The following is a 10,489-nucleotide window of genomic DNA, read 5'->3' as shown; positions in this document are numbered from 1 at the left end:
CACGAGAATCTTATATTATTAACATGTCATCAAAAAACTCAATGCCAACAAATACAAAAATCATATCTGACTCGTTTTTTCTCTCAGTTTTTGTAGAACCTTTGTGGTCAAGGTAAGGACATGATATTTAATATTAGCATATAAAATAGCTATAAATATTACAACTTAACTGTTGTATAAACATAACCATTTTATCCTACACAAATAATTCAGGGTGTATGAAGTCCTTCGTCACATAAGTGTTGTTCCCAACAACATCTTAGTGAACAAACATTGCAACTGCTACTTCTGACCTGTATATTTTAATTTGACATACCTACCTAATAATTAACATTACTTTAAGCTTCAAGATCTAAGATCCAATTTTCTCCATTTGTGTTCTTGATAAATGATAATGGATGTTTTTAAAAATTAGGATCGATTGATAGTATTTTGCCTTTATTACCTTATATTTTACATGAAATAATTGCATGATAAAACTGATGTCATTTTAAAATTTGGAATGAGTCTTGAGCTTTTTCTTTCGTTTGGTTTCTGCTAGATGTTAATTATAATTGATAATTGAATAGTGATTAGAGAGTCGCTGTCTCATGACACGTTGCACTTCGACGAACACAGTGGATCCCCACTCTACCTACACTACCTACACTACCTACTTACCCACTTGTCCTTATCATAATACTTATAATTGATGAATTAACGTTTTTAACATTTTCATTTCTCATCATTATTATGTAAAACTTCCATAATTACAATGAAACCGGTTTGTACATTTTTCATTTTTTTATTGTCGCTCTTTAGGTACAATATAATAACATAACATTAGTTCTTTGTGATTTTTTGTAAGTTGTCTTAATTTTCTGTTGTAGGTCACTCAAAAACCTAAACTGAGTTTACCAATTATAATTATCTATGAAACTAAATTGTTTCGACTTTGACGTATTTTTAGATCAGTCGCCTTCAATTCTTAAAAATATTTTTGTTTATTTTTTCATTTGGTTGTTTCTGTGTCTCACTACTGAGCAAAGGTTTCACCCTTGATTTCCTGTCCCCTCAGTCGATTGTTGCATCCGACCACTCATCCAGGACCGCGTGCAAGTCATCCACCATCTCCACTTGGGCCTCCCTCGTCGCCGCCGATCATGTTGTGACTTCAACTTCGTGGCAATGATAGCCCTCTCTCCGGGTGCATTCGGTGAACATGTCTGGCCAAAACCCAGTCTCCCCTGGCCGTACTCTTTAATAATTATATTTAATTTCCGTTAACTATTACAAAAAACCTCTAGGCCGTCTTCTTAATAATAAACAAAACTATTTTTTCTGAACAAAGTTAAAATACAAATACCCATAAATACTTGTGTAAGTCAGACAGTGTATTTAAGTACAGCTGATGCTTTGCTGCTAATTAACCGTGCAGGTCAGAGAGATCGCAGGGCGAGCATAGTGTCGTGTAACAAGTGTTTCTGAGAGGAAAACCACAGCAGTAGTGAGACACCTATTTAATTTCTACAACTGCACGACACACGTGCCGTTATAGATATGAGGAAAATACAGCGAACCGATTTACTGACGACTTTATTCAATTATGAAATAATAAGAAACGACAGGTAACTACTAGTAATTAGGAATGAGGTGCACCGATAACATGTGTCATGTGTGTATTGAAGGTAGTGTGTCAGTGTGTGTCGTAACACTCGGCACTCGACTGATAACGACAGATAACCGCCGAGATAACTGTTACTAGTGTAATCGTGCACAGAACAACTCCGGCGACGTAGTAGCTGTGTGTTTCATGAACATCGAGTACAAAGTAGAAATATTTGATTTTGTTTTGATAACCTCTAACAACTCAAGACTCAAGTGTAACGTTATCACTGGCTTATCTACGTTGCTTAATGTTTATTTTTTTAGTAAATATCTTCTAAATGTTACTTTATAGTTGTTATGTTTGTTAATGTTGTGTCGTACTAACATGTTATCTGAATAATATGCTCAGTTAACTTCACTCATTACTGTATGAGTCAGAAAAGTCAGGTAAAACGCATCTTGTTCTTTCTATTTTGATAAAGTGCACGTGCTACGCCAGCACAAAGTTGCCAAATCAATCAAAGTAGTAGTACTTAATTAAGTTATTAGATTTAAACCGGATCTAAACAAAAATCCTATAAGAACTATCTAATAATCAACAATTACTAATCATTTATATTTTTATCAATAAGTTGCGAGTTGTTGATGTGTAAGCACATTCTATAACTGATGTAGTTAGGTAACTACGTAAATATATGAGTATGTTTCAAATCATTTCCTGTAAATATGTAATAAGGTATAATTTTCGCAGCACTCATTGTGATTCACACAAAGTACACGGTCGAGTTGTTTGTGTAATCTAATCACATGCGACTATCATAATTAAGTACCGCCACGAGATAACGTTGTATTTAATAAGTAACAACAACACACTTTTGACTGGTAGCTTCTAGAACACTTGAACTTCGTAATACGTGGCGTTTGTAAAACTTGCACATCATAGTGATGCACGTTAAATATAATACGTCGAAGTAAATATCAGACAACAACGAAGTCATGTAACTATTACAAGCAAAAGTTGAAACTTGTATTTTTATACGCAAATGTGTAAAATGATTGATGTATGCCACGGTCATAGCGGTCACTATCACCGTCACCACACAATACGAGAATAAGTATGGACCTCTCTCCTGCGAGCGGAAGCTGAAGGTCTCATACTGTTGTCACTAGGTCGCTGCTACCTGTTTAATTACTCGCTGCACAGATATTACAACAATTTATAAATTTAATCCATTAATGTTCCGCTGCTGGGCAAGGGTCTCCTCCCGTAAGGAGGGGGAGGGGTTACATTAGCAAACTATTATGAGTATTCATTCGTGATTGTTGTAGACAAGTGACAAAATATTACAGTATTCTTTTCTGCCCAGGGTTAGAGCCAGAAGATAGAGTGTCATAAACTGCAAACCTAAGATTAATTTTTAACACAAGAACATTATCCGTACTATTATTTGATAATGTGACCCTACAACTAGATAATGACAGAACTCGTCAGCAGACGAACACATCAAATAATAAAAAACTAATTTACCTAATTATGTTTAATAATGTTCGAGGTATATTGGAAACACAATGTTAGATGGAAGATCAGGAACAGCGACATTGTTCGTGCATTTTGCGTCGCAAAATATTTTATTTACCAACTTAGTTGTAATTTGTCAATTATAATAGCATCCGTTCACGAGCCTAATGTACTTATAAACTGATAGGACTGGGCAGCCCCGAGATTACCAGATGAAAAGTACCTGGCACACGACGTAGATAAGTACAGAACTAATTAAGTTCATATTTATAACAATAGTTGTGACCGTTGAGGTACGATTCCGCTGCGCGCTGGAGGTTTATTTGTTTATTTTTTTTTTATACTTGTAGCAATTCAATAGTGCCAAAAGGTAAAAAATAACAGGCTGTCTGTATCTTAATCAACGCTTACTTATTTATTTTGTCTAAAATCACAAAGGATTTTATTGTTAATGTTAACAAGAAAAGCTCGTCGTACAAGTCACTAAACAGAGAACAGCTTATGTGAGGTTGTGTGGATTTGTTTGCTGACACGCTGACCCCTCACAATCGTATCCTCACACAAGTGGCTGCACTGCAGTAAGTGCACCGTCATGTGTGATGTGCTCAGTTGCACGTGGTAAGGTTGGCGAGAGTTGCCGCGTCACCGTGCGTCGGCGACTACCAGCGACCTCAGAGACAACACTGACGCCGCTGCCTCCTGGAGCTCGCCGCCCCGCGCCCGCTGCAACCTTGTCATTAAATGTAATGAGTAATGATGACTGTCTCTAATTTTATAGCCTTTTAACATCTCAGTAGGAAGTAAGGATTCTACGCTTTAGTGTCAAAATGCGTAGGTTTCGTTTTGTTTTGATTTAGTGATGTAGAATTTTTTTCTGATACACTCATCTCAGAAAATATTTTGTGATCAATGCTGAAATGTTTGGTGTTACCGAAAAAACTATACGTTAAATTTGAATACTGACGATAACTGGGATCGACTCTTATATGTGTTGGCAGAGATACTAAGATTGAGTGCTCACCCATCTGAAGACTACCGACACTAGATACTTTGTATTTCACAGATCTTTTTCTTACCTTGCTTGCAGATCGCTAATATAATGTATTTAAATGCTAATCGCTACATGTAACAAACATTGCGTTATAAAATCTAAGGATTCAGCAATCTCTATATTGATGACGTGAACTTGTTACAATATATGTAAGTACTTTGAAGTTGTATGACTTAAGTTAGGTATAAATAATCGTGGAATCATCAGCTCGCTAGTGGCCACGACTACTACCTTAATATCTATTACGTAGTTTATGATTTCCTAGCGAATAGTCGCGCAATGTGCGGTCCTACAATGTACAGGACCTACGTTGAGAATTGTATAGCTTAATGTCGTTAGGTATTTGCAACCAAAGTAACCCAGTTAAACCCATCACCCCGAGGGGCCGGAACCAACCACCTTATTTTAACAGCAGTTTGCGTGTTCAATGACTTGATCATTGGTATAAAAACTATTAGATAGTGATAGAAACTATTAGAAACTATTGGTATAAAAAACTATTAGATAGTGTATAACACTTAACTAGGAGTGTTTACTAAAATCATCGTAATGAGGACACACTCTATGTTATCGCAATCTACTTACTTACACATTATATGACCACGGATAGACCACGCGTCTATCCTATATAGGGCTCTATGGCTGTTAAGACGAAGGTTTCAGTACTTAGCTTAGCGCTGAGAAACGAGTACTAAGCTCGCTCCTAACTAAGTAAATGTGATAGAACAACATTATATAACAAGTTTTCGTGTTTGCGTTAGATGTGTTTGTCGAATATCTCGTCAAGATCACTGATGTCAGCAACCAGTATGAGCCATTACTTAATAGTGTTGAACTTTGTACAGCCGCCGCCGCGCGCCGCCGCGTCGTGCTGGCAGCCGCATGCGCCATCGCATAAAAAAACACCTCTCAATTGATATCACCTTCACCGTTGATCACCACACACACACACACACACACACACACATGTATGTATGAGGTGTTGTAGTGGTGTGACGTCACACGTTTGCAAACATTGTCACATGTTATGTTTGTTAGTAAACAGTCCTTAGTGTCGGGTACATTTACAATCAGGTCAGATGCACGGACATCTAACCATGCAGTATGCACCCGTCTGAGTATCTACGAGTTGTAGAATATAAGCCTCGTGATGTTATATACTTTATTGAATGTACTGTATTTATCTGAATTTCAGTTATCAAAGAGCTGAAATCAGGAATTAAATTAGAATATATTATGTTTGTAGCTTACTGATGTAAATAAACAAATTGCCAACAAGTGCAAATGATGTAATGATGGTACACGTGCCACAACATAATACCTATCTACATAATTATCATTTAGGTATACCATAAAGACAAAGTTTACTTATATAAAATAAAAACCTCAAAGGATTTCACAGATTTCTTCTATTTGATTATTTGTATCAATAGGCACATATTGATTCTAAAACTTACCTACTTTGTAGAACTACAAGTAATAAAAACCACTCAAACATTCTTGCTTAAAACTGCTAATAGGGAGGCGGCTCAGGATGCTTCACTTGAATGAGATCGATCAATAACACATGGTAGCCGTACAGTGATTAATTTTACTTAGATATTTCCATTTGATAAGGGCAACAGATTTGTCAGCTGCGTCAGTGTTAGTGAAGGTGCGATTATAACGCCTTACTCTACTGCACGGTTGTAAGATAGCGGCCAATGTAACACAAGTGCTGTTCATCGCCGATAATAATCGTTGACAAGACGCTATGTTAGGTTATTAGCAATAATACAAGTGTTAGTCGATAGTTAATATGTTTTCCCTGTGTTGTTCAAAGAGTTAGGACAAGTTTCATGATTCTTTATACCCTCGGACACTCGGCCTGAGGCTGGCGGCTCCCAAACATTTATACGATTAATAAAGCTCTCGAAAGTTGCATACATGGTAACAACCACTAAAACAACTTCAGGCTCTAGGGCTCTTTCTCTTGTAGTGCATAATACTAAATGATGAGGTGTTCTCAGCAGCCTTATTCTATGAGCAGCTTAAATTCCTCATAAAGTAAAATGAAGAACCGTATCTTTCAAACGTATTATTTTGTTCGTGTTTTTAGAACTCTGACAACGAAATGATTGATCTGTATTCAGTTGAGATATACGTTTAGATTCTACCTAGTTAGATATACGACGCAATACTACTAATAGTAAACATAGTGTGACGTAATGTTTGGGTCGTCGAGAGCGCAGTGAGTACAGCGAGCGTCGATCATTTGATCAATGAGTGTCCATGTGTGTGATATGTGTGTGATATGTGTCGACTGCGGAGTAGTGTGGAGTAGTGTGGAGCGAGGAGCGCGGCCGCGGGGCCCGCGACCGGTCCGCCGCCGCGCGGACACAGCCGAGATACGACCTTGCGTCGGACATCGCGCACGGACAACAAACACCACCAGCTAAATATACAAAATGACTTTAATAAATATCACAATACATAAAATGCACTTCTCGTCGCTTAAATAATATTTATATGTGACGAGCGTCAGTCAGCATCACACACATATGACGTCACACACTATGTACAGTCCCGGGCGCCGGCTCGCGTGCAGTTACCCGAACAGGTAGGAGTAGAGCACGGTGACGACGATGCCTATCACGACGGGGAACTTCCACGAGCTGAGGAAGCCGCTGTCGGTCTCGGTCTTGGTCTCCTCCCACGTGAGCTCGCGCTTCTGTCGCTCGACGCGGTCCTCGGCCACCAGCTCGCCGACGACGTACTTCTTCATGAGCTCCTTGGCGTCGATGGAGTGGCCGACGTCGTCGAAGGACTCGGTGGCGTCCTTGCCGACCTCGTTGACGAGCACCTCGTGCCCGCCGGGGTGCTCGTCCAGGAACTGCGTGACGTTGTACACCACGTTGTCGATGATGAACACCGCCTCGCTCTTGTTGTTGTGCTTCGCCACCTCCTCGCGAGTGAACTTCTTGGTGCTCATGGCGGTGCGCGCGGCCTGTCTCTCTGTCTGTACTCGACTGACACTACAGTTACTCGCGCGCTACTACTATAACACACACCGTTGCCATCGCCCAATCTCCAAATACCCTTATCACCAGTTTGAGGAAAACATACACCGACCGCTGCGGTATACCTAAGTAGGTATATATTATCTTTGTTGTGTCATCCTGAATTAAACATCAGTCGTTACGCAATCCACCAGGAATAACTCACAGGTTTTATTTAACCTACTAGCTGACCCGCGCAACTTCGCTTGCGCCACATAAGAGAGAATGGATCAAAATTTTCCCCGTTTTTTAAACATTTTTCACTGGTACTCTGCTCCTATTGTTAGTAGCATGATGATATATAGCCTATAACCTTCCTCGATAAATGGACTATCCAACACTGAAAGAATTTTTCAAATCGGACCAGTAGTTCCTGAGATTAGCGCGTTCAAACAAACAAACAAACAAACTCTTCATAATATTAGTATAGATTAGTATAGATAGGTGCGATATGAAACAAAAGCATTTTAGCATACCTACACCTACTTAATTATGTGAATGCAACAAATAGGTTTACGATTAAAGCGAAGTCTATACTTAATTCTCGTCCAAATATTGTGCCTATATTAAAGGAGGTTTTGTAAACTTTTACGAGCAAGACACACATCACATACAGAAGCTTGTTCTTCAGTTGAAGTACCGTGGATAGTCGCTGAATATCATCTCTCGCTTCACTTTTGCGGACTTGAAAAGAATTTTAAGTTACCCACCCCACCAGTCTTAAGCTGAAATTCTACTAACTGACTGTAGTAAATAGCAAACTATGTATCGTGTAGGTACCTATTGTTTTAAAACAAAATGATTTTCGATTAAAACTTGAAGGTGCGTATTGTGTAACCAGACACGACAGGATTTCCCAGCGGCTTGATCATACGTCCGGGGAGTGGCAACACTGGCGCCATGTCAGTGTGCGACTGTGTGCGCGCGCGCATCCCCACCGCGGACCGCGCCGCACACACACACTACACGTCGCTCACCGCGCACCTCACTCCTCGCCACTCCTCGCCACTGATACACACTCCGCCGCTCTGATAACCACGATCATCATTTTATAAAGAAACAGTAGGTGCATACTCACCAATTTGTTTTCATCTTCCATTAAAGGATTTATGTATATAGTAAGTAGTAGGATTTAAATCAGTGGTTTCTAACCGGTGGTCCGTCAAGTGAAAATGTGGTCCGCGAATGACTTTAAAATTAAAATTTTCAGGATGATTATTACATTTTATCTTTAATATACTAACATAGTGGTCCCTGCTAACAAGAATACCTAATATAAAAGTGGTCCCGGCTTAAGAAAAGGTTGGGAACCCCTGATTTAAATAGTAGCAAGTACAGATTGAATAAATAGGTAGGTATTATTATTGGTGCTAACTGTCAAGTATTTAGGAGGTTCAAACAAAGATCGGTAACGAATCGCTTTAGTTAGCGTTAGTTTTATACGCTAACCATATGAACCATAACATTTGTATCTTATAATGAGTAAAATACGTGTAATAACTACTTGTTAAATAGAAGATAGTACTCAGATCCATAATCTTTTTTGTCTATTAATATAACAATAATAATTATCTTTTAATTCAAATAGCTTATTGATAAAGCAAAGAATGAAAATCGTAGTAAGAAGCTATGAGTAAATAATACATAGTAATGTAATAAGGTATATATATTGTGTATAGTGTATAGGTATATTGTGTATATAATAAGGAAGTTTGTTCCACTCCACACAAACACTCACACACTCCGCGGCATAAGTGATCAATGTTCAGACAGTTCATATTATGGTGGTTAACTTGAGGTAATACCTACATATAATACTTAGGTTCAGTGTGGAACATACGATAAACCTGGATATAATAGGTACCTACCTGTATAACTTACACCAACGCACAAACACACACATCGCTCCTTGAATACAAAAGGGCCACAAATCGAAATCTATAAATTTTACAGGAGAGCCAAAACAAATTTTTGAAACTGTTTTTCTATAACATTTCATATATTTATTTATTAAATATAAGATGTTAATATATCATTAGATGCGTATTTTTTAGCTCTATCTTTCTACAAAATAAACTTTGTAATAGCTGTTACCTATTAAGAGAAAAAAGCATATAAGTCCCTTTTGCATTCAAAATTTGAACCAATATTAAGAGAAATATGTCAAAAATTAAACGCAGTTTTACAAATAAAAATGGTTAATTGTACTTTTTTGGTAAAAAAACCGTATCAAAAAGTTTAATGATAATTACTAAGTAAAACCATAACTGAAAAGACCAGGAAAACATTGTATTAAACAATCTAAATTAAAAAATCTTAACTAAGTAAGTAAAATTATTGAGATCAACTTTGTGCATAACTTTCATTATTTAGTAAAATTAAACATCAATCATCATCATCAATCAATGGGTAACGTGACGAGTAGACTGAGTGCAGCAGGAGTATTAAAGAAATAAGATAATAGAAAAGGTTTTTGTTTCGTGGATTATTCCAAAGCTTTTGACAGCATTACTCATTCCGCCATAGAATCATCACTCCATCCAAGTCCTACTTAAAGATACTATGTAGAATCGAACCTTCATACATCAAACTCATCAACAATATCATTCCAAATCCAAAGAAGCGTGAAACAGGGAGACCCGCTATCTCAAATTCAAATCAAATTATTTACCAGCACCCTCAGAGAAATTTTCAGGAGCCTGGCGGTGTTATGGCAATCAAAAGCATAGTTGTAAGTGGTAAACAGTTAACAAACCATTGTTTTGTAGATGACATAGTCCTCTTCTCTTTTTCGGCATCGGAATTCGAATCAATGCTCAAAGATCTGAGCACGGCAAACCTTCAGATTGGACTGAGTAAGAACCGTACAAAAACCCAGGTTATGACCAACAACACAAAACGTAGGGTAAAGGTAGACGGGCACATCATAGACTATGTCGACGAGTACACTTGCTAGGGCCAGATAACCTCTTTTAACAACCGACGGGACAAAGAGTTGGACAAACGTGTCACAAGTGCCTGAAAGAGATCCTGGTCCAGGAAAGAGCTAATGAAGGGTAACCTTCCACTGTCACTGAAGTGAAAGCTCTTCGACATGTTTATACCTACTACCCGTCCTTACCTACGCTGCCCAAACATGGTCCCTTACGGAAAACCAGAAAGAGCCAGAGAGCGATGGAGCATAGTATGTTATGCGTCAAAAGAACAGATCACGTCGAAATTCTATACTGCGCTCCCAAACTCGCATAGCCGATGTAAGGGAGAAGACCGCCTGGCTGAAATGGAACTGAGCCG

At 38.3% G+C, this 10,489-nt stretch overlaps 1 pseudogene; it reads right to left on the bottom strand.

The window, feature by feature from the left end:
* Positions 1-6,592: 6,592 nt before the first annotated feature.
* LOC142984185 (cytochrome b5 pseudogene) lies at positions 6,593-7,190 on the bottom strand (annotated as a pseudogene).
* Positions 7,191-10,489: the final 3,299 nt, after the last annotated feature.

Source organism: Anticarsia gemmatalis, chromosome 1, assembly GCF_050436995.1.
Source record: "Anticarsia gemmatalis isolate Benzon Research Colony breed Stoneville strain chromosome 1, ilAntGemm2 primary, whole genome shotgun sequence".
NCBI lineage: Eukaryota > Metazoa > Arthropoda > Insecta > Lepidoptera > Erebidae > Anticarsia > Anticarsia gemmatalis.
Note: the sequence above shows the minus strand (reverse complement) of the source record. Positions and strands in the feature narration are given on the sequence as shown.